This window comes from Pseudochaenichthys georgianus, unplaced genomic scaffold (assembly GCF_902827115.2).
Source record: "Pseudochaenichthys georgianus unplaced genomic scaffold, fPseGeo1.2 scaffold_494_arrow_ctg1, whole genome shotgun sequence".
Lineage (NCBI taxonomy): Eukaryota > Metazoa > Chordata > Actinopteri > Perciformes > Channichthyidae > Pseudochaenichthys > Pseudochaenichthys georgianus.
The window spans coordinates 52,589-79,008 of NW_027263056.1; the positions used below are offsets into that span (position 1 = coordinate 52,589).

Consider the following 26,420-nt stretch of genomic DNA (forward strand, 5'->3'; position numbering starts at 1 on the left):
ACAAGACAGAGAAATCAAAGTTTGTTCTCCAGAGAAGAGGTTGATTTCACTTAAATTTTTTCATATTTTCTAAAGATTTGAAAATGGCACAAAAAAAAACTTTGAGAGCTGTAACCAAGACAACTGTAACAACATGAGTAGAGAGCCACCAAGGTTTTTCAAGTCCCTCTCTTACTCTATTTTGCCAAGCCAAACTTCCAGGTACATGACGGGACACCTTGCTTGTTTTTGTTGTTTGCGCTCCTCTGGCTGGGTGCTGGCAGGTGGAGGGCAGTGATCCCTTCCCTTCTTCCTTCAATCTTTGAGACTAATATAAGTAGAAGACATGGCACTGTAAATGTTCGAACATTTAAAATATTATACCACTTAAAAATAAGAAATATTACTTTTGTTACTAAGAGTTCATACTTATTATACCTGTGTCACCTTTCACACTATCACTGTGATCATGAGCTATGGGCTTTGTAGATACAGGGGCCCTTCTCTTTTTGACCACAGGGCGATGCACGAAGATGGTGGGTATAGCCTCTGCTCTCAGCCTAGTCTTGCCCTTTTTTGTCTTGACAAACGAGTGACTTGAGGTTACTTCACACACAGAACAACTCAGTTGTGTCTGCCCACATACATATTCCATAGTGGTTGAATACACCGTATTAGGAAACACGTTATACTCATTACATACTGTATATAAAATATGACCAAGAATGTGAGACAACTTTATAGAAATTCATATCATCATATCATATCTGTTACTGATGCCATTTGTCATACTTTGTTAAACTCACAAATAATAAAGTTCCATAACTTCAGTTGGGAACAGAGACCACACCTTATCTCCCCAAGGCAATTTCCCATCCAATAGGTGTGCTATATAGGTGTGTATAACCCTTTCTCCTGTCTGTTACTCCCTCTTTCAGCACAAGAACCAGAGGGGGATTCAATGGAGCCTGAATACCTGCACTGAGACCCTCACCCTGCACCCTGAGTCTCAACTCTGTGTTTTTCAAGCCTGTTATGGAAATCTAGGACCCAACACTGTGGAGAGTACAAGTCAAAGTGATCAAAACAAATAAATGGTGAATCAGACAGAGCTGTCTTTCTAGTTATTTATTTGAAGCTTCAAATACATAAGATACAATAAAAAATAGACACAGGTCTCACAGAGCATAGAATAGTCTGCGTGAGTGTGCGCCATACAATATGGTAGCAAAGCTTATATACAGAAGGAGTGGGAAGTTCAGAAATCTGTCTTCACACGGTCACATTGTTATTAGACATCTGTCCTTGAGCGGTAGATAGCATAACGGTTCTCAGAGTAGGGAAGTTCATGTGTGACTGTGTGTGAGTCTCAACCCAGTAGCCAAAGCAGCTCTGTGGCCTTGAAGCGCTTGGGAATAAACCCAAAGTAGAGTAGATAGAAGAAAACAGCACATCTCAGGAAATGAGAAGCATTTGGTTTAAGCATATAAGGATATAATACAAATGTCCCTGTTTTTTTTTGTATTAAACAAAACATTAAGCTTTCCCAATGGTGTGGTTTTCGTTTTGTGAAAAAGTGCAAATGCAGTGTTTGTATATAAATCACATATTTGTTTGCTGTTGGTCGTGAAATTGCTCCTGCTTCCTCCGCTCTGTGTCAGTGGGGAAGCCGTTCATTCGTACTCCTTTCTCTGAGCGATTTGAGCATCCCCAGGCAGCACAGCAAACCATGGTGGCGACTAGGAGGCAGCACAGCAAACCATGGTGGCGACTAGGAGGCAGCACAGCAAACCAGGACAACACGGAGGAAAAGGCACAGACAAACTGCATGATATGCTATTCAATGTGTATTGAATCCCATGTATTTGCAATGGATGTTCCTAAAGCAACACATTTAACATCATCATCATCATCATGTGCTGCTGCTGCTGCTGCTGTTTTGATAGTCACCTGTCGGTCTCCTGTCCTTTCTGAAAGCCATGAAGATGACATTAGCCATTTAGATAACTTGTGTCCTCAATTACCATGGGATTACTGAAACTACCATGAATTTAAGAAAATGGTAGAAATTAATCTAATCTGAATTTTAAAGCATTCCTTTAGATCCCCTCCCGCTAAATATATCAATACACATTAGAAAGTGATGCTCCTGACTACCATAGAAGTTTAAGAAGATAATATTGGTTTTAAAGAATTAAAAGCTATAAATAAACAACAGGCTCTTTAACCAAGGCACTGTTAGTAACATGTAAACTAGTTGTTCACACTAATCCTAATATTATCACTTAAAGGTGGGGTAGGTAAGTTTCAGAAACCGGCTCTAGATACACTTTGTTATATTCCATGGAATGCTCTTAACATCCCGATAGCAATGAATATCTTAAGTGCTTTGACAAAAAATCCATAAAAAAATGTCACCTGTAGAAGCCGTAATACTGTAAAAAGTACAACCAATCGGATTGGATGGCCTACCTGCCTGTCAGCCTTCCATCGGGGCACAAACTTATCTCGTGCCCTCATTGGTCATTCGCGTTCGTGTGTGTTGGAGGAGGGGCTCTATAAGGAAGTGGCAGATTTTCTCCGGTTGTGTATTTTCAAATTCTAGCGATCTCGAGCCGGTTTCCCAACCTTACCTACCCCACCTTTAATATTAGCAAATTCTATTTTATTTTTAAAACATATTGATGTAAATACATACACATATTGCAAATCAAAACCTTTATTCACTAATAATTACCAAAAATCGTAGTTCTATCTCCTGTTATCAATGCATTCACATTGCCCGCCATGAACTTCCGGGGAACGATCCTCGTCTACATGAACCACGTGACGATAACCGTTTTTGGACTTCCGTTGTCGTAACTCTTCTATTATATGGCTCTGAACTCAACGAGAGAGTAATGTCAAATGACAGTACAATTGACCAATCATATCTTCCCTCTAAATGGGCGGGCTTTATTTTCGCGGACTTTATGACAAGTTCCGCCCGCTGTGAGGTCTATGCAAGGGGTGCAGTGACGCGTCCTAAAACCCGGAAGTAAGCTGTGCTCGGATTCCCTCGACAGAAAGCAATGGGTTTTCTCCATAGGATTTTGGAAAATAGCTTGAAATAAGGCCTGTGGAAAACGAACCTGTTAGATAAATGCACGTTTTGTTCAGCCGGATAATATCCACATGTCTACCCTACTTTTATTAATTTTGAATCATAAATCTAATCGATAGATTTATGATTAGCATAAGTTCGTTCATGATGGCTCACTTCAGTGATAGTGATGACATCGTTTGCAAAAAAATATTAAACAGTTATTTTCAAGATTGAGTTACAATGACAAACTGCAGTGGCAAAGAATCAGCTGCATGACCCGCAAGTGCTTCATCCAAAAGGACAGGAGGATGGACTTTGTGTTTAAGTGATTTGATCATCAAAGGTAGGCCTAAGTCATTTTCAATGTAGGCCGCCGTGCCGACTTAATTCATTTGTAATTGTTACTTGGCTGTGGGTGCCCTGTCATGATAGGTGTTTATATAAATGGTGTTGTTTTGTGTGGTAGAGGGTCGCTGTCATTGATGCGTTTTGCACCGTTTTTATATTCCGCTGAAGTATACGCTGTGACCATAGACTGTATATATAAATGGACGTAGGGTCCGTGACGTCACCCATAGGATTCTGCAGAGTTGCCGTGAAGCCCTTAGTAGGCGGAGTCGGCCACTAACGGCTCGACAGTGACGTCAGAGTCTAACTCCCGCCTTCTCCCGCCTGCTCCAAATAAGGGCAAAGAGGCGGTGCTGAGGCGGAGCCGAGGTGGGACAGGGCGGGACCTGCTGCCACCGAGCGTGACATTCCAGACCTAGCTCAGGCTAAGAAGCTAAGCTAACATGTTCTATTAAGTATTAAGCTAACAACCTATGCTAACAACCCAGCTTGCGGTCACTGCTCCTCGTTCCCGGCATATTCTGAAGGTAAGATACCCTGTAACTTTACAAAACTTGTCCTTTTGATTTAAAGGTTCTTGAACCTACACTATACAATTGTTTTTTAAGTGCTTCACCGTTTTTCTAATATAAATGTCATTTGTAACTAAACTTTGTAAACTAGCAGAGATATGGCCAGTGTTGCGTGAATTAAATGTGATTAATTAAATATGACTGTAGAAAAAGAAAGGTGCTTTTATATTGATTAAAACATTTTTATTTATTTCAGAATTAAGAAAAAAGAAGATCCACGCCAAACTGCACAACCTGTAAGTTGATGGTCCTGGCTTACTTTACAGGACTTCAGATGGTTGACATTACACACAAACATACTATACATATACATGTATGCACAATTGTAGATAAACAGCACACAGTATATAAATATATATATATATATATATATATATATAAACTGTGTGCTGTTAATCTGTTTTTTGTGGTTTTGCTCTCTTGTTACTTTTAACCATACAGGTGTGATTTCATAGTTATTTTGTATGTTATTGTCAAAGGAACAAAATGAGCAACCCTTTATTTGATGTTCCTCATGATCTGAAGCATTTGTTACTCATTTATTTTCCTCCCATAGTGACTGTATGGATAATCGGGAGCTATGTCCGGCGTGGAGCCCAGAGAGCTACAGAGACCATCAGCAGCAACCTTGGCCTCGACCTGAGGGTGTGCTGGTTCGGTTGGGGTGAACTGCGCTGGAGAGGTGTCCTCCCTTTCTTTTCCTACTCCCCGCTAGGAAGAGCAGTCCCGGATGTCCTCCTCATCCACTGTGGCGGCAATGACTTGGGGGATGTGCCCAGTGTTCAGTTGCTGAACCAGATGAAGGAGGACCTGGACCAGCTTCACCATCGGCACCCTGGCTTGAAGATCATGCTCTCCCAGAGGCGCCGGTGGAGGGCTGGTGCAAATCCTGTCAAAATTGACAAGGCCCGGAAGTTTGTTAACAGTGTTATGGCTACTTTTGTTCATAGCCTAAATGGTGCCATTGTTGACCACTCCAACATTAGACATGACAGTCCTGGGCTGTTTTTGCGAGATGGAGTTCATTTCACCCCTTGGAGAAATGATATTTTTTTTAAGTCACCAGCCAATTGCCTGAAAGACCACCTCCAAAGACTGTGAACTGCTAAAATGTCAGTATCACTGTCTTTGGATTTGGCCTTTAGAGTATGTATTCTAAGGCCCTTGCTAAGCCCAGACTGTCATGGCTAATGTTGAGTTAGATATTACATCTGTAGCCATAACACTGTTGACATGGCTGCTCTTCCTCTTCCCCACATCCCACCCCCCCCTCTTACCCCCATTGGACTCTGCAGCTCTCCAGGCCCATGCTGGGCATGGCTGTCTGTCAAACCTTTTATTTTGTATTTGTTATGATGTTTTTTGTTATTTGATTTGTTAAAATAATTATGTATTTATGTAAATATTGAAAATAAATTACATTCATATTTTCACTTATTTTGTCTACTGCTTACTGAAAATGTTAGCTATCACATCCAAATGGGACTATCAAATGAAAGGATAAGCTTACCATACAATACAGAAAACATTACAAATTAAGGCTCAAATCTTTTCCCAAGCCGGAGCAGTCTGAAAAGAGTCCCAAGTTTAAAAACACAAATCTTGACAATGAATACTACGCTGTCATTTATCATGACAATGCAAACAACAGGAAGGTCTCCCCTAGTCCCATGTATTTTGGCATCAATGTCATAAGCATACCATAGAATGTAATTATGAAGTGAAATACCCACAATCCCTACAGGGTCGTAACGTCACAGAAGATAATACCTTTTAGAGAGTTTTGTTCAGTATGCAGATAAATATTTGTTTTACAATAGAAACATTTTTCTCCATAAATGTTCCCACATGTTGTGAGCATCAACTTTAAATCTTTTGTCAACAAATAAAAAAACATCTTAATTTCCTTTAGGACAACATTTTGTTTATAACACCACTACATTAACAATAAGCATAGGCAAATGATAACTGTCAACATTTAAGATTGTGCTTTTACTCTTTATTTAATCAGATCTATTTACATTGAAAATGTGATAAAGCCACATTGAAAGTTACATCTTGCATTTTATGAAAAGTAAAGGTTTCGAATCATTTTATGACTTAAGTACACGAGAAAATAAATTAAAGATGTGCAACAACTGTATCAGTAATTAAAATGATATAACTTATGTACAGGGTTGGGAGGGCTACTTTCCAAAAACACAACCAGTAACTTCATGTGAGTATCAAGATATAAAAGTAATGTAACGTGATAACTTTATTTTTGTTTTGGATTACCTCAATATCAAATGCAATGCAAATAAACACAGGAGAGAAGAAATATTAATGATTTTTTTACTTAAAATGTATAATATAATACCATAAAGCAGATTCAGGCAGTAGGTGTATAGATTCACAATTAGTATTAGTATTAGCCTACAGAACAGTACCGCTTCCAGAGAAGAGATACAATTTGATCATTTTACATATATATGCTCTTTTTAGGTTTTGAATAAGATTGTAATCCTGAGTTTCCCTATTATTAAAAAAAGTAAAACTAATCCGATTACATCTTTTCCTATGTAACTAAGGATTACACTTTCATTTTTCTCAATACGATCTTGATTCGTGTTAGATGTAATCCATTACCATCTAAGCCAATACAAGTCATAACTTTTGGAAAATTGTCTTAAGTTATAAGTGATGCCTTCAATCTCTTTCACGTGGAGAAGACATCCCATTGGCCGAGGCGTTGCAACTTCCCTCAAGCGTCCTACATGAAAGAAAGATCACATGTGTGCACAAACTATTCAGTACTTGGTTTAAAGCCCAAGTGTGAGAGTGAACAGAGGCGGAGTCTGTTTGTTGGCTGCTGCTATTGACTGTTGGAATGTCATTACGCTCCACATGTGGAACAACCAAGGCTTCTTCGGGTGTGCCTTGTATCATAATGATATTGCTCTGATCAGCAGCAAGACTGTTTTCACCACTACCATGGTCGACATCTGCAACCTCCTCATTACTATTAACAGTCGAACTAGGAGTGTCACTTACCTCGTCATTGCTACTCACCTGCTTCTCCTTCCAGGCTGTTGTTCTTTGGTGAAATAGAAAATGGTGGGCACTGCAGTGTTTTTCAGGCATCTCCTTCCCTAATAAAAATAATAAACAAAAACACATAAAATAACTTTTTGAGGTCTGTAGATATTCAACTTTCTTTTGAATAATGTTGTTTTAAATGTAAGAGTGCATTATAAAAGACAATAGAGGGCCAACATGTTAACTATGCAGTTAATCTATTCAACAATTACGTGTTTCCAAGATTCAGATTCAAAAGATTTATGTCATATGCACATAGGCTACAGTGTAGGAATGGCAATGCAAATCATCTGTCCCGAGCTCCTCCAACAATGCAACATAGTTATATAAGACATAAAACAATAAAATAAATTCTAAATTAAATTAAGAATAATAAATTAGTGCAGGCAGAAATCTATATACACGTAAATATAATAAGACATATGCAAGAACAGAATGTAGAGATAAATATTGTATAGTAAAATTAACTTAAATCATTTTTTTTTTTACAGTGATAGCTGTTAAGATAAATAAGTTATAAGATGACAACAGATGAATGAATGTTGCTATTAAAATAATGTAAAAAAAAGGTAATATAATTCATCTGTTTTTAACATAGAGTATGTGGGGGGAAATGGCAATTCTCTATCTATGATAAAGAGTCTTTGCATACATTGAAGAGAAATGTGATGGTTTGCAAAAAAATCGATTTCTATGTTTCTTTACTTAACTGGCAAAATCTTAATTTGGCCTTTAATCAAAAGAACATTACTCATCACGGATGTGCAAGCTGTGCCATAACAATTATTTAGCATTGTATGATGTATAACATGTATTTAATTAGTAACAACAATTTACACTCACAAATGGAACCAAGTTATTTTTTTATTTTTAAAAAGGATCTGTACCCATGAGTCCGTGCTGAAGGGATGACTCTCAAAGTGTTCACTGCACAGGCGAGAAGAAACGTTGGGGGTCCATGTATTCCTCCGGATGTTCAGCACCCACTGGTCCAGCCTGTCTGGATCACCTAAAGGAAACCGTTATTCAAAAATACAGGAAAACCGACCCAAAGACAACAGGAGGGTTAATGCCATATTCACTTAATAACGCATGAACAACTTTTACAAATATTTCTATATAGTCTGTGTTGGTAAATGTAATCTAGGTTGCACATTTCCTGCTGAAATACATGCATGGGCCTACCAAGTTACTGCGTGGCACTTTGGTTTTGATAAAACAGTGTAGTTCCACTATATAAACGTTACATTCATAATCAAACGAGACAATATGCAAGATAAATAGCTATTTGTTGTTATTCTTAATGCTTGTCATTCACACGTTAAGAAAATAAAATAAGTACCGATACATAGCAGAACAATTGTGGCGATGTTCAGCTTAATAAGACTTGTTCAACATCATTTCTTTAGCTAATACTATAGCAGGCTGCAGGCGAACCAAGTCCGCGTTTCGCTGCATTCCTTGATCTCCAGTTATAACGCCGGGCTCCGCCGCTGGCCGAAGCTAACGGAGCCGCAAAGGGCTAGCTACGGCTCCGGTTAGCTTCGGTTATCCCACCACTGAGATAATTGGGTCCCCTTTTAACATTTGCTCCCGTTTAGCATTATGGGCGTCATAGCCATAGACTATAAAAGTCTTACCCAAGGCTGAATCATAAACTAAACTGTATATATATATATATATATATATACACACACGTATAAAGGGTTACATCCTTAGCTGGCTAATAAGCTACATAACAAGCTAAGCTAACAAGCACACACACACCTGCTAACGGGGTTAACATGTATAATATTATCATTTTACTCACCGAAAAAAGCTGAGAGTAGACTTCTTGGAAGTTCTGTTAGTACATTCAAGCGCACAGCACGACATCTTAATTGTCTGGTATATCACCACGAACACGGCTAAAGCTAAAGGGTCAAGTACAGTACTATGACTAACTAACGTTGTAGCCTCTATGGTTGTAGCCTAGCAGAGTGGACAAGTTGCTGTTAGCTGACAGTGAGGCATGTACGTGTCCATCAACGTGACCACGCCCTAATTAATGCAAAAACTTTAAGACCTAATATAAATAAAAGGGTCGCGTTAGAAAACAATTCACTCACAGATCCATAATCATGAAGGTGGAATCTAACTGTATCGATAATAAAACGTATGGAGCCAGGGAGAAAAACATGTTTTTTTCCGCTGTAAAGTTGGGCATTTTAACATGGGGGTCTATGGAAATTGCTCCTTTCTGCAGCCATCGCCTATCGGCCAATATATGAACTGCAGTGTGTGGCACTTCCGTATTGGCTTCCCGGCTCTTCCCCAGAGTTTGCCGCTTGGCTGTGACGTAATAACTTTTTTCGAGGGAAGGGGGGTCAGAGGCCCTAGGTATAAAAGTCACGGCTCGCCACTTTAATCGACTGACATCCCTAATAAAAATGTATATGTTGAAGCCTGTTATGATCAATTGTGAGTTAAAACTTTATCTAAAAAGTAAAGCTGATGATGGATTACTGTGGTGGAGTTAAAATAACAATAGCCTATTTCTTTTTGAAATGTGATGGAGTAAAAGGATAGTAACTGTGATTATTCATGTTAAGTAGCCCACAAGTAACTAAAACAATTGCAAGTGCAATAATAAGCTACTGGGACGTTAATCTAACGTCGGTAATATTAACTTTATTTAATACAACATTTATGGTACAAGATTTACATCATACAGCCCATGTAGTATAATATTTTACAAATGATGAATTACAGCAAACATGTGCAATATATCCATTATTACAGCTCCGTGGGATGGCAGTAAGGCGATATGGTCCGTTGTTATTGTGCATCCATGGGTAAAGACAAACGCATGTACTGCTGAACCTGCTGAACACGTAACATGAACGTGCCGGGCGGCGCGGTCCCGGGGGTTATATGCACGTTCATAATGCCGAGGGAAATAACTCAGAATAACGTTATTAGCACATTTTTACAACTTGAGGAACGAATGTTTTTAATAAGGGCTATACAAACGTTCATACTGGGTAGTTTATTTAGTTTAAAAAAAAATATCCAACGAGTTACAGACCACTCTTTCCCAATGTAAGTCAATGGGAAAAAGTGTTTCCGGGCCCAGCTACCTAAAGTGTAGTACCGCGGTTTGACCAGCACGAATATTCTCATCAGACTCCGGTGCACTTCCTGGGGGCTTGGTTTCCCTCGACAAAAAAGCAATGGGATTTCTCCATAGGATTTAGGAAAATAGCTCGAAATAAGGTCAGTGGAAAACGGACCTGTTAGATAAATGCAAGTTTTGTTCAGTCGGATAATATCCACATGTCTACCCTACTTTTATAATTTTCGAATCATAAATCTAATCGATAGAAGATAGATAGCGTCACTGCATCACTCTCACCGCCGTTAGAAAGTAGCAAGCAACTGAAGCAAGTGCAATTATGGAGGGTGGAGATTTGGAGTATTTCATCAAAAATAATTGTACTAAACTTCCGCTACAGCAGCAACAACAAATACAATCTGATGACAGGCCAATGCCCAAACTGGAGCTGTGTACAGCGAGGAAAAAAGGAGCGAATCGGACATAAAACGTTAAAGGTCTCCTGATTTAGTTTGTGAATTAATGCTTATTAGAGTTTCGGCTGGAGAGTGCATGCGGACCTGTCGGTTAGATAACAGGCGTGTGTAAAATGATACCGGGCGCTGTAATCACTCATCTGGTTACGTCATTACATTGACCACCACACCCCCGACCCAAAAGAAAGGACGTATTATTGGCTTCCCCTAACCCCCTGATCCCACCAGAAGCGTCTGCGCTGCGCCGCGCTGCGACCTCCTCCTGAGTCATAACCCACCAGGCGCGTTTCAAAACGTTGCGGAAGCGGAACGTTGAGTGTGCAGCCTCGCAGTTGTTGTTGATTTTGGAATATTTCCTGGACATGTGTACTTCTACAAGTAGTAGGCTACGTAGTTAAATGGTTTATGTTTGTGTCTGTTTAAATCGTGTTTATTTCCTATTGTGTTGTGTTGTAGACTACAGACATAGTTAATAATAATTGTAATATTCCAGTTATAAACGACATGAATCAAAGATGTGTTGCTGTATTTTAGTGGTAAAAAAATATGCATTCATCATCATAATTATTCTATATATATATATATATATATATATATATATAATTTACAGTGCCTGTAAACCGGAGGAGAACGCTGGCATATATTCTCCTACTTGAAAGACGGTGGGGGGGGGGAGGAGAAGGAGCCGGTTTTGGGTGCACCCCCTCAAGGTGATTTTCATCACTTCCTGCCTGCGCTGCGCTGCGCCGCGTCAAAAATAGGATTCATCCTATATTTTAGAAATTCCTTGTGGCGCGTCTGGTGGAATAGCACCCATTGACTAGAGTGGCCGCGATCGCTAAAAAAGCCGCAGCGCAGACGCTCCTGGTGGGATTAGGGGGTAATTTTTTCCCAACGCCACGCTACTGCATCTGGTGGCACATTCATTTAATGTCAGTCAAAGCCTTTCTTGCTGATGCACAGCCAATCAGAATCTCTGATCCAGATACTGTCCTGATGCCTTTTCCCCCTCTACATAAAATGTCATGCGATGCTAAAAGGTCTCAATTACAGGGACACTACTCGCATGCACACGCCGAAAGTAGACACGCTCAAACTGTAAATGTAGGGGACACATAAAACATACAGGCTCAGTTACGTTCCACTTTCCACGCTGTCAAACACTTATCGAGATTTTATGTAACAGATATAAGAGCCGCATTTTCTCCATGATTCAATGTACACAATTCGATGAAGCCTCATTGAATTGCTTACATGTCATGATAATTGTACTTAACAGTCTTCAAATGCAGGAAAAGCAGACCAAGAAATTCCATTGCCGCATGTTTTCTTTCTGCTGTGTTCACGGCCGTCAGAACTGCACAAATCACAAAACAAACACAGGTTGAAAGTTTCCAGTGATTCATATGAAAAGTATTGCATTAGGAGCCTTGTAAAATGTTCTTTTTATGCATTGTTTCCATTGCACTTGCTTACAAGACTTTGTAAAGAGAAGAATGTCAAAATGTTCTGAAGTCACAGTAACCCAGGTTTGGACATTAACTGCTAAAGCAGCGACTGGGTGGGTAAGATCAAGGTGAAACCAGAGAGTCCGTCTCCTCTGGTATTAAGTTTCATTAGAGAAAGAACACTCTGTTCATGGGAAATGTTAAAGGTAATATCACAGCAAATGTATAAAGCTATGTGAAAGAGAACACATATTTTCTGAGATGCCAAAAGCCCTTTTGAACATTTCTTTGGGTTGTCAAGCTTGCATAAGAACTTAAAAAAAGATAGAAGAAAATTGATTTTATTTGAAAATGCCTATATAAAGAGGTACAGTACAGCGCTGCACCATCAGTTTCTGATTTATTAAAACAACAACAGTAACTGAGAAACACTAAATGCTACATTTCAAATGTTGACAATCCATCACTAAATGTAGTGATGGATTGTAAACATTTGAAACATGGCAAACCAACTTTAACATCATGCAATAACACTAAGACGACATTAGTTGTATTGAACTGATCTTTTTAATAAACTTGTACAATTTAGTGAGAAACATGGGCTTGTGCTTCACTGAGGACCTTTGTCATTCTGACAGGGAGGCTAACTGCAGTTAGTACACTTCGCGTTTTGAAATATGTGTAACTCTGTTCATATAAAACCCAGACTGCTCAAACTTCGTTACTTTTCCTAAAATGTGTATATTTATTTATTTTGTGGCGTGGGGAATGAAACGAAAAAAAGATATGAACATGTTATGAGCATGGGATTTTGACCCCTCATATAAACATATCAGCCTGTCCTCCTACAAAAAACGACCATATAGGTCGATTGTTCAGCAGCTAAATACGACCCAGTCACGTTTTAAAGTGTAGCACCTCTAGTGGTCGTGTAAGAAACAACATGCTCCTGTCGATTGCAAACGCTCCGGAGGGTCGTTTATTCACAAATAACCCTCTCTGGAAAATCCTAAATTGTGGAATAGTTTGGCCATTAAAATGCTTTTTTATTAGATTTCTAGCGAGAAGTGTATATTGTACTTTTATAATCTACGTCCAGTGGATGTGTAGGATCTACAGTTTGATAGATATACGAAGATGATTTGAGGTCTCGCCAGGAGAACGTGTACTGTATATGGGGCAGCTTCCATGTAAAGTTAGCGTGGGTGAAAACAGTATTTCCGGTCTCGAAGTTTTCATAATAAAACCGGAAGTATTCCCCACACTGCAGTGTGAGAAAAAGTTTTTAGAGAGTACTTGTCCATGGACAAGTGAGTTTGGCAATTTACTTGTCCGAATACATTTTTCACTTGTCCAGAATGGACAAAAATTGGGGCCACTGGAATCTTCTTCTTCGTCATCGTATTTTACATTTTCCCACGGTTTTTACGGTAAGATTTTACTGCATCACACATAGGGTTGGGTATCGTTTGGATTTTAACGATTCCGGTTCTGCTTTTCGATTCCGGTTCTTTGAGAGGGTAAAAATAAGTCCCATGACAAACTGGGAGAAAAATATATTTATGAAAACATTAAGTCAAATCTGTATTCCCATTTACAAATCACTTCATACTGTTGAATTTCTTACGGTTATTGAATACAATTATATAAAAATAATCTCTGCATTGTTTAGTTATGTTCTAAGTGGTGCAGTTTGAGAATGTACAATTGGCCCAGTCTCCTCTGATATTACACTGCAACCTGCCTGTGAGACAGAGTCCAACCACACATGTCCAACACATAGGACATAACCTAATAATAATAATGACACATTAGATGTATAGTCTATAGGCCTAGCGCTTTTCTACAACTCAAAGACACTTGCATGCTATGCATGTCCTGCGGACACGTACAATTTGCGAATGAGTTCTGCCTTTTGTAAAGTGAATGTATCAATCATTTGTCAATAAATCAGGCCGAAAAACGTCACTTGTCCGCCGGACAAGTCAATTGAAAGATCTACTTGTCCGATAATGTAAATAACACGTCCCGGACGGTGGGACGTGTACTTTTTCGCACACTGCACTGTCAAATGATTACACCGTGATATCTCCATTACTCAATCCACTAAAAAACATCAGTTTATCCTTGTTAATTACACAATATTGATTGGTTTAAATTGTGTACAATGCTTTTGTGTTTTTAACCTTCGATTCGGAGAAACAAATTGTTTTTTCGGAGTTTAGACACTACAGAGTTTCCGAAGACACTGCACTAACCAGAATCCCCAGCTATCGTTTGGGACTACAACATCCGCCTTGCTTTACAAACCCCGTGATTAGCCCTCATGCTCTGTGATTGGATGTTGGAGTGGCAGTGCGACAAGGTTACGCCGAGTGTGAAACAGCTCTTTGAAAGGGAATGGAACCACGCCAGACTATCCAAAACTGGACTTGGACGGGTCCAGCCCAGCCCCCCCCCCCAGAATTACACATGCTGGCTATTGTGTGTTTCGCAAAACATGGCACGTCTCTACTGGGAATTGTAGTTTTAAAAAGATGTTTTCGTATTTCCCACAATTAGAAGTTGCCAGTATTAAACTGTATACATCCCTGGAGGTTTAGGGGATACGAAACACATTGGTGTTATCAAATTTAAAACATATAATTAATACATGGGTGAAAATTGCTTGTGTCCATAATGGGCAGCATTAATATACCCATATGACAGCTAAGGTCAGAAGAGCTTTATTTAACAGCTGGTCTTATGTCTGTGACCCCTCCTGTTGTTAATTGATAAGCCTGAAACATGCACTTGTCACGGTTCAGATGCACATTTAGCAAATATGGCAGTAGCCATCGATCATCTTAAGATAAGATACTTTATTGATCCCAAGTTGGGAAATGTTTTTGTTACAGCAGCATGTACTACTTTGTTCTACTCCACTACAATTCAGAGGTTAACCTGGTATTTGTACTACATTTATTTGTGTTACTTTGCAGATTCTGATTAATGATGTGAAATATAAACAACCCTTAAATCAGGCTTTAGTTACACCTGAGTAAATTCAGCCTTATCAGTTTGTCTGTTTTGCACATCCTCCTGTTAATATCTTTAGACGTCCTGCACTAAACTATTTTATTGTAGAGATCACTACAGTATCTTCTTGATATTTTCTATTCTATATTTCTATCATTGACCCCTATTTTGTATGTAGGCTACTCTTAATATTTAAATGTTTTCAACAACTAAATGCAATAACGTGCTTTAACCACAAGGAGGTGCGGTTTAAAAAACCAATGGTCTAGTTCAGTGGTTCCCAAACGGTGTGAAAAAAATCCGGGCCGCGGCACACCAGTGTGCCGCGGCCCGGATTTTGTGACAACTATACGTTGTTATTATTGCAATATACAACTACACACAAATAATTATTTAATTTACTATATCAGTACTTTGTAGGTTTATATGTACGTAATCTGCACGACTTGCGCGTCCACATCTCCACGTGCAGTGCTTCATAAACATGGCTGAGTCAGCGATAACTTTCGAGGGGTGGAGGTATGCCCATTATTTTGAGTTCGTCCGAAGAATAGACAGGAATGTGACGGTGAGGTGCAAACTGTGTCCAGGCCAGAAGCTGTTATCCACTGCTGTGAACACCACGTCAAACCTCAACACACACCTGCAAAGAACACATGCTAAGGTGAAGCTAACGCACACGCTATTTGTTTGTTTATATCTGTTCTTCTTCTCTGTCTTCCGGTTGTTGCCTGTTTTGAATGAGAAATACACACTACCGCCGCCTGCTGGTAAGGATAGTTATTGCCACTCACGCATGCGCAGTTCGTACGTGCTCGGCGAGTAAAGTACTTTACTTTATGTAGATAGTAACAAAGTAGTGTAATATATTACTTTTTTTTGTAATATATTAAAAAAAATGTAGTAACGACCCCATCTCTGGAGTTGGCGTTCTCTACTCTGATTTACATGAAGAACAACAGGAGGTCACGGCTCTCTGTTGAACAGGACTTGCGAGTGGCCCTCTCCTCAGTGCCACCAAGGATTACAAAAATCTGCGTGCCCCGACAGGCACATGTAATGTAAATCGGCAAAATATTTACAATAGCACATGTTTCAATGCTGATTGCTGTAAATATTTGTCACATTTTATTTGGCATAAGTAAATAATTATGCACATGTACAGATATTTTACATGATATGAGTGATAACACGTGTTATAAGGGCTATTTTGCACAATAGGTGTGCCTTGAGATTTGTACTTGTCCTTTGGTGGGCACAAAAAGTTTGGGAACCACTGGTCTAGTTAATAAAACATAATATCAAACATAATATGACTATTCACTTTATTGTGAAATTAAAACAGAACGGTAAAGGAAAATACAGTTGCAGTCTCTCGATGTGAAGCTTATGCATTGCACCATGAACTTGTATAGACCTGTAACAGTCAACTGCATGAGGAGTTGGAAAGGTAGTTCAGAAAATCAGTAATATCTTTAAAAACTACAAAAAAGTCCCTTTCTATCAGCTGTCCACCGTTATGGTGTAAATACAGACTATCTACTAATTGGATCAAATATAAAAGTCAGCCGAATTAGTGTTGATACTGCAAGGAGACGTATTGTGTGAAAATAAATGGAAGATGTTGTTTAATTGTTATATTTATGGTCCACGTCACGTATTCAGTTTTGGCGGCATCTCTTCCAGTTTGTCAAAAGGTCTTCTGATCAGGGCTCTACAAATACATATCTAGGGCAGATATGTAATATTTAATGCAGCCGAACCGTGTATTACAATGCCGTTATGTGATGACTTTCAAAGAGAAAAGCAAGAACACTCGGAATAAAGTATTATTTTATTTTTTTTAAATGTTTTCCGATTTCATATCACATAAACACCATATCTCGACGTGCATTGCGGGGTGATTTTAGCCTATAAAAACCTCTGAAAAAATAAATGTGTCTCTCAGAATCGAAAGAGAAAAACCTATGGGAAAAACACAAAAGCATTGTACACAATTTAAACCAATTCATGTCGTATAATTAACTAGGATAAACTGATGTTTTTTAGTGGATGAGTACTGCAGATATCACTGTTAAATCATTTGATCATTGGTTTTATTATGAAAACGTCGAGACCGGAAATACTGTTTTCAACCCGTAACTTTACATGGAAGCTTGCCGCATATACACGTTCTCCTGACGAATCATCTTCGTAATATCTATCAAACTATAGATCCTACATATCGACTGGACGTGGATTCTAAAAGTACAATATATACTTCTCGCTAGAAATCTAATCATAAAGCATTTTAATGGCCAAACTATCCTATAATTTAGGATTTTACAGAGAGGGTTATTTGTGAATAAATAACCCTCTGTAACGTTTGCATTCAACGGGAGCACTAGAGGCCGACAATTTGAAAACGTAATTATAGGTCGTATTAAGCGCTTGAAAAATCGACCCATTTGGTCGTATGAGTTGGAGGACTTGTTGAAACATATGCATAATGCTGCGCTATATTTTGCAGCCACACGCCGTTGCCAAGCAACGCTTATTGTTTAGGTCCTTTGATAAGCAGGCAGTCATATCATTAGCTAGAACTAGCTAGATCGGATAGATTTGGACAAAAATGCGAGTGAAGTATAACCGGACGCGAGAGAGAGAGAGAGATCAGATCAGCTGCTGCTGACGGAGAACACGCAGCTCTTCCGGATCACAGCTCCGCCGCTGCGACGGACCGGTGAGCGGACCAAAATACACTAAGAGTTAGACCTAACACACTTAGCTAGTAAATCTACTCTGAAACAAGCTAAACTAGTTATACATATATTTATTCTTTACTGTCGGGTCACTCATTACAGGTTCAGCGAGCTGCACGAGACTGACGGGCTGTCAGAAGAGGGAGAGGAAAAGAGAGCACCCCGTTTATTTTTCCCATTTTATTATCCAGAATTACTGTAAACTTTTGAAGAAAGTAGTTAATCTACTATTCGTAGTTTGTTTAAATGCATTAATTATGTTTTCTTTTTGTCATTAACATAAAATAAATCTCACGTACCCCCTGCAGTACTCCAACGTACCCATAGGGGTCCGCGTACCCCCATTTGAGAACCACTGCTCTATTATTTCATTGTACATGTGTAATGACATTAAACGATTCTACTCTAAATTGCTTGATCAAACACAGTGGTGCAGTGATGACGCATTGTTGTAGGTCACCCAAAAAGTTAGCATCGCAAGGGCTCCCTCGACAAAAAGCAATGGGATTTCCGCATTGGGTTTTAAAATAGATCAGAAAATAAGCTTTGCTGCCAACGCACCTTTATGATTCTTACCATGTTTTGTTCAGCAGGATGATCTCCACGAATTGACACCTCTTGGTGAATTTTGAAGGATAAATGCAACCGGCAGAAATAAAAAGCTAACGTGATGCTATAAACGATCAAGGTCGCATTGCTGCGCAACACCACTGCTCAGCTAAAGGCGGACTTGTGTTGCTATGATGGTGTTGAGTAGTGTTATTTAGTCATTTATTATCAACCACTTATAATGACACAGCTTCAGGAATTAATCAGGGGGGTATTTACTGACTTATTTTATGTCGTAGAACAAAACGTCAAAATCTCGTAACCTTGTGTTTACCACAGATCCTATTTCAGGCATCTAACGCCAAACACATTGTGTATAACCGTTGACTTAAAAACAAGGGAACCTGATGTGATACAATGCATTTCAAGTCATTTCTGTGCTTAAACATGATTGTTACGTTAGGTCTTCGGATTGCATGGTGTGCTAAGATTTGTATTCCACAAAGGCTTATGTCTTCTCTTGTGGCTTGTTGCTCGGAGGATTGTTGTTGTACCTGCTGTTGGACGGTGAGATTGAGGTGCTTCCGTCAATCCCAGTTAACCCTTTCAAACACAAAATCAACCCATGTTGAGCCCTCAAAGAGGTAAAGGAGGTTCAAGGTTGTCTTGACACTCAAATTAAGTGATTTATGTCAAAGAATGTTAGTGCATGCATGCAAGCATTCATGTATTCACACACATACAAGCTCACAAACACTTGACCTCAGTGCCAAATGTCCAATGCCAAGGTCAAAGACTGTGGTTGCCAAAGAGTGGGGAAATTCATAATATTGTCATGGTTTTAAGTTTACCCATTACTATTTCTAATTTCTATTCTGTTTGCTAGTATTTCGTTTTCATTTCAGACCTTCCCACTCGCCTACATTCTCGTTAGTAGATTAAAGCCACCTGCTCATCCTATCCACTCTCCTGTTCCCAATTCCTTAATCATCTCCCAAGTTTATTTAGCAGTCTCCTTCTACCAGTTTCTGCCAGATTGTCTCAGTTTTTCAGCGTTGTGATCATAGTCTGCCAGCAGAGTTGGGTGTACTGTAATAATATTACTTTTGTCAGTAACGGAGTAATGTAACGCGCTACTTTTATAATTCAGTAATCACACTACAGTTACTAACATTGCCCCGACACGCGTTACTTCGTTACTGTTATAAAATCAGTCATAATCACACTGACAGACAAGAGGGGTTTCCGCCGCAGGTTTATATGTACGTAATCTGCACGTCCACATCTCCACGTGCAATGCTGCATAAACATGGCTGAGTCAGCGATAACTTTCGAGGGGTGGAGGTATGCCCATTATTTTGAGTTTGTCCGAAGAATAGACAGGAATGTGACGGTGAGGTGCAAACTGTGTCCAGGCCAGAAGCTGTTATCCACTGCTGTGAACACCACTAGGGTTGGGTACCGGGAACCGGTTCCGGTTCGGAACCGGTTCTAACATTTCGATTCCAACGGCATCATTTAGACATGTGAATTTCGGTTCCGCTTTTCGATGCCTGAGGAAATGTTTCTCGCCGCTCTCCGTAGCCTACTGTATGACTGTGGCGGAGCGGGAAATGTAGCGTTGTACCTACACTTCCTACAACGTAACCTGGGACCAGGGCCGGCCCGTCGCACTGGCGTTATAGATGTTTGCCTAGGGCGCCAGATCTGTGGAGGCGCTGCGCTGACAGCTCTGGGAGGGAAACAAAATGTTTTGACCGTTGGTGCTCATCCTAATGTTCGGCCTTGATGCAACAACATTAAGTAAATGTAACACCCTTTTCATCCCGGTTACACTTTTCATTTGCCCTGTACGATGGGCTCTGTAAGTGATGAAAATGGGGGATGTTGGCTTATCTGGCACCCGCAGCTCACAGCCAAAGTGCGAGTGAGCGTGGGAGCGAGCAAGGGAGAAAGGGAGAGTGCTGTTGTTATTAGCATCTGGTGCTCGCTGCTCTAACGGAAGAAGAAGATGTTTCTACAATGATGTGGAGGGAGAGTCCTCTCCAGTCAGACTGAGTGGCTGATAACTACAGCTCAGTGAGGTTAAGAACTCTGAGTGTTTAGATAGTTCACTTTAGTCTGAGTTATCTCAGTGGGTCTCAAACGTTTTGATCACAATTTATGTAAACACATATTTCCAAGGCACTCCTTTATAACTATTGGGATAAAACAGGTTTGAAATCATTCCAATGTATACTATAGGACAGTAAACCAGACATATCGTTTTAGACTGGAGAGATAAAAAAATGTGCATACATAAAATAGTAAAATAAGATGAATGAACAACAAAAATAAAATACGTTACATGTATTTGTTATTGGCTATGGTAGGTTACTGGTTATGTTCACATACTTATTTGATTATTAAAATGTAAACCGATCTTTTTCATATGGGTGTTTAGAGTTGTACCCCCTAGATCTAGTCTCTAGTAATTCTGCTTAAAGCATTTCACTTTAAAATATTCAAACATTTCTTCCCGGTATGCCTGAGAAGGCAGATATGCTTGTTTTTCTCAACAAGAACTGTTTTTAAATGATGGGGGGGTTCCTTTAAAAGTTGGACTGTTGCACTGTTGTAGCTTCAGTGGTTCTCAGGTTACAGTTACATAGCAGTGAATATAAACAGACTGATTAATATGAATATTACTGTAAACCAGGGATCACCAACTACATTTGTCCAAGGGCTGAAATGTAACCAGCGGGCCAGCGATTTTTATATAGCCCAGAATTTTATAAATTGTATTCAGAATACTTTTGGAATACTTTTTATTACGTTACATTGCATTTAGCTGACGCTTTTATCCAAAGCGATGTACAATAAGTGCGTTCGACCAACAAAATACAAACTTGAAGAAAACAGTATCATATAAGTACATCAGGTTTCATAGAGCAAAAACATTTCAAGTGCTACTCAACTGGCTTTAGATAAGCCAGTCCTTTATTTGTATATAAGTGCTTTGTTAATACTTTCTTTTTCCATAACAGATGGGTATGTTTTGGTGAACAGGAGACACATATTTTACTGTTTTGGCTTATCAAGAACTCAAACACAACATCTTGGTGTCATTCTGGAAAGCTCCCTCTCACCTGCACCCCACAGAAAAAACATCACCCGGACTGCATTCTTTGTACTGTCTTAAAACCTTTCCTTGGAATATGTTATGAATTGTAAGGTGTCCTTTGGTGCTTTGAAAGGCGCCCCTAAATAGATTGAATTATCATTATTATTTATTATCTGAAACGATGTAATAACTTTTAAAACTGTTTCCAGTCACTTGCCCCATGCATTCAGCAGCAGCAGGCCATTCACTTAGATTTCATCCCGTTATGAAATGTCATCATTTCGACAATAAAGAAATGCTACATAAACGTTATCTTGCACATTTTATCTAACCATCTCCGTTTCTAACTTTCAATATATTTTAAAAGAGATCTCTCTCTCTCTCATCTGCGTGCGGGGGCGGGGCCTCACAGACACGCTGCATCTCTCTCTCTCGCTCACAGACATGCTGCAGTGCTGTGCAGTATGCATACAGTTCTGCCGGTAATGAATATTACATTTTGTGAGGAAACTTGTCCACCAATAATTCCAATAAGTAATCCAAAATGTATTCACTTCAGGTTTACGAAAGTAACTGTAATCAGATTACTCGTTTTTCAAATGTAACGCCAGCTGAATACAATAAGCCTACTTGATTTTTGTATTCGGATTACGTAACTCCGTTATGTATTCCGTTACAACCATAGACTGTATATATATTACAACCCAACCCTGCTTCTAGGCTACTGTCCCGCAGCTCCAGCCTCTCTGTTGGACTCTGTCGCAGAGCGCATTAACCAGACTCTTCACAACGAAGGATCACTTCTTCTTCAGGGGAGGGAAGGTTTCGCAGTAGGCAGTCTACTGTCCCGCAGCTGCTGCCTCTCTGTTGGACTCCGGTACTGCACCTTACTCACGAAACGTTGTAAACAAAGAAATGGGTGGGGGGCGAACGCAGTAACCACTCCGCCAACGCCACAGTCACCCCCGTCGTGCGGGCCAGATGAGAATGTCTGGCGGGCCGGATGTGGCCCGCGGGCCGCCAGTTGGTGGTCACTGGGACCCTCAATTACTTTGTTGGCCTGACTGTCAAGAAATGTTTGGCTAGCCTTCTGAATCTCATACAAATACCTTCCTAACTAGTTTAGCCCTAAGCCTGTTTTTCAGGTCTCAGGCTCGAAAATGACATTCCCAGAACAAATGACCATATTTTCAAATGGCTGGTTATTGGGTTTTTTTGTTGGGTCCTTGAGCTCTGACAAAACAATCTGGACAAAATCTGTAAAGAATTTTTGTGAAATAAGAATTAGACTAAAGAAAAGGGTGAACAACCACCATTCTCTAGATCAGTGGTTCTCAAATGGAGGTACGCGGACCCCTAGGGGTACGTTGGAGTACTGCAGGGGGTACGTGAGATTTATTTTATGTTAATGAAAAAATAAAACATTAATGCATTTACACAAACTACTAATAGTACTGTAGATTAACTACTTTATTCAAAGGTTTACAGTAATTCTGGATAATAAAATGGGAAAAATAAACGGGTGCTCTCTTTTCCTCTCCCTCTCCTGACAGCCCGTCAGTCTCGTGCAGCTCGCTGAACCTGTAATGAGTGACCCGACAGTAAAGAATACATATATAACTAGTTTAGCTAGTTCCAGAGTAGATTTACTAGCTAAGTGTGTTAGGTCTAACTCTTAGTGTATTTTGGTCCGCTCACCGGTCCGTCAAAGCGGGGGAGCTGTGATCATGCAGAGCTACGTGTTCTCCGTCAGCAGCAGCTGATCTGATCTCTCTCTCGTGTCCGGTTAGACTTCACTCGCATTTTTGTCCAAGTCTATAAGATCTAGCTAGTTCTAGTTAATTATATGACTGCCTGCTTATCAAAGGACCTAAACAATAAGTGTTGCTTGGCAACGGCGTGTGGCCGCAAAATATAGCGCAGCATTATGCATATGTTTATATGAGGGGTCAAAATCCCATGCTCATAACATGCTCATATATTTTTTTCTCTTCATTCCCCACGCCCCAAAATAAATAAATATACACATTTTAGGAAAAGTAATGAAGTTTGAGCAGTGTGGGTTTTATATGAACAAAGTTACACATATTTCAAAACGTGAAGTGTAATAACTGCAGTTTGCCTCCCTGTCAGAATGACAAAGATCCTCAGTGAAGCACAAGCCCATGTTTCTCACTAAATTGTAAGTACAACTTATTAAAAAGATCAGTTCAAAGCAACTAATGTTGTCTTAGTGTTATTGCATGATGTTAAAATTGGTTTGTCATGTTTCAAATGTTTACAATCCATCACTAAATTTAGTGATGGATTGTAAACATTTGAAATGTAGCATTTAAGTGTTTCTCAGTTACTGTTGTTGTTTTAATAAATCAGACACTGATGGTGCAGCGCTGTACTGTACCTCTTTATATAGGCATTTTGTACTTGGCGGAATATTTTTTTCAAAGGGGGTACATTGTTGAAAAAAGTTTGAGAACCACTGCTCTCGATGACTGACTTGGGATACCTTAATTTTAAAGGCAAAAATTAACTCTACAGTAGAGATCTCAAGGAATTACTGGTTTTTTTTGTCAACAACCTTGCTAGTTCTGGGTGTGTCCAAAGATATATAGCCTAGTCTGGTTTATTGCATCTAGACGTAAAAATAACAGAGCAATACTCCTTAATTTGTTTCAGAAAACACTGCCCTATCTCCATGTCTTTCAACATCTTCTCGCAGCATGTGACTACAGACAAGCCCGGCTGAAGCCCTGCTGACACCTCCATCGCAGAGTATTTCTAAATGGAGAATGACTGGCCATGAATCGCTTTCATCTCCTATTAATTATCATCAATAACGCCTCCCTGCCCATTTATCTCTCTCACGCACCCACTAACCACTTCTACTGATCGTCCCAACCCCCTGGTACACACAACCCATCCCCCCATCGCACACACAGATACATACATGCACTTGTATCCATACACTCACCAACCCCCATACAAATACCTCCTTCAATTGCTAATTTCCCCCTCCCCTATGTTCTCCATCATCCCTCGCTTCCATTCTTTCTTTACCTCACCAACCCACTCATCACTTCCTCTCAGCCCCCTCCCCCACCATCCTCCACCAACACAAGCCGATCTGACTACTCAAGCGACATTTTCATTGCGTTGACCAAGAAGACAAGAGCAGGGAAGGTGAGGATCTCCTTGGAAGCCATCCTGCAGAAATGCTGATAATAAAAAAAAAATCCATTCCAAGCTTTGCATCCATTGGTAGCAGTCAGCTTATTCAGAACTCCTATCCAATCAAATTTAAGTATAAGCTGTTTGAAGGTTGCCTAGTCCACATGTAGCATCTAAAAGGTCATCATTTGTTTTTGCAATTGTATTATTAATGGACACGACAAGTAAGGGTACACCTGACACTTTTTTGTCTTTTATGTATGCAAGGAGTGAGGAGCAAATACAATTCTGTGTTGCACCTCTGATGCATTAGAATTGCTTTTGGGGGGATGGAAAATGTTGGAAAATGACATTTAGGAGTGTCCTCGAAAAAGAAGTGTGCTGTTTTTGAAAAATGAGCTATTTTCAGCAAACAGAGCAGATACTTTAGTGTCATCACAGATGATGGATGAGCAACAAGGTCCATTTTATCTTGAGAATGTTTTTCACACTGCCAATGGTGTGATACAATATCTGAAAGCATTAATCAAAAAACATGATGCCATTTTGGGCTGAGTTTATTTGAGGGATGGTCATTTTTTATATATTTTTGGAATGTGAACCAGAGTTTCCTTAATGGAATGACACATGGAGATTTCCAATATACACAATGCACGCCTAATGTTATTCTATTATTTAAAAATGGTTAAATGCATTTTATATGCATTTTACATCACAAATATTTGTATATGATTCATTGGTAAAATAAAAGAAGACCTTGGCAAACAATGCTTTTTTGCTTCAACCAACACCCTTCAGATATAAAATAGAAATAGTTATATTTATATATATTTAAAAAAAATAGCAAATTACTTGACACTACACATCAAATAAATATTAGGAGCCTTTCTAATTAAAACACAAACTTTTTAACAAAACTATATGTATGTTTGTGGGTCAATTTGTTTATGCGAACCAGGAGGATGATTTCCATGTCAGATTATTTTCCTCATCCCTCTTCTTTTCAGCCTGCTGTCTTTTTTGTTTTTTTCAAGCTTTCTTGCCTTCTGGTACACACAGGTATGGATTGGAAATTGACTGTTTTGGCTACTGAGTGGACACACCGAGCAGCTTGGAGACTTTGGCAGGGTCATCTGCTGCCACCTTTGCGGTGTTTTCCTTAACACATTTTAAGTTGTGTATCTATATACTGTTGAAAAGATGGGATGTTTAGCCTTTCAATTATATCTTTATTAGGGATGTAACGATACCAAAAACTCACGGTACGATAATATCGCGATAACAAGTCCACGGTACGGTATTTATCGCGATATTGAATAATAAAGGAAAACAAAAAAAAAATCAATATTTTTTTTTTCAATACAAATTTATTTTACTCGGAAAATGTTTCTTTATTACATAATAAATCTGATTTGTACAGCATTTTAGTAGGATAGCAGTATTTTAAAGTGTCAAAAACAAAGTGACAGTAACAGACTGGAACAAGAAAACCAGTGTTTTTGTACCTATTACTACCAAACAAAGTAGGCATTTTCTTTGTGCCACTGCATCTCACAAATAAACAAGGACATTTAATAATCAGACCCTGCAATAAAATAAATCAAGTTTCACTTTAGTTTTTCAAGTAACTCAACTCAAACTCACTAGTCACTCACTCAGCATCATCAGACAGGTTTTTAGGAATATGAGAATGTCCACATTTCCAGGTATTTATAAGCTGGGATGTTTGGGCATTTACAATATCCCCTGCTCTGGAAAAAA

At 39.3% G+C, this 26,420-nt stretch overlaps 2 long non-coding RNA genes across 3 annotated transcripts; one reads left to right on the forward strand and one right to left on the reverse strand.

The window, feature by feature from the left end:
- Positions 1–3,796: 3,796 nt before the first annotated feature.
- On the forward strand, positions 3,797–5,417 carry LOC139433477 (uncharacterized). Its single transcript, XR_011642930.1, has 3 exons — positions 3,797–3,939; positions 4,181–4,220; positions 4,541–5,417. It is a non-coding gene; the product is annotated as an uncharacterized lncRNA (long non-coding RNA).
- A 944-nt stretch (positions 5,418–6,361) lies between these two features.
- On the reverse strand, positions 6,362–9,373 carry LOC139433478 (uncharacterized). 2 transcript variants are annotated; one of them, XR_011642932.1, is made up of 4 exons: positions 8,873–9,373; positions 7,950–8,071; positions 7,036–7,115; positions 6,362–6,736 (listed from the first exon to the last, which is right to left on the reverse strand). It is a non-coding gene; the product is annotated as an uncharacterized lncRNA (long non-coding RNA). The 2 variants fall into 2 exon arrangements; XR_011642931.1 differs by lacking the exon at positions 8,873–9,373 and having other exon boundaries at positions 7,950–8,545.
- Between the last annotated feature and the right edge of the window lie 17,047 nt (positions 9,374–26,420).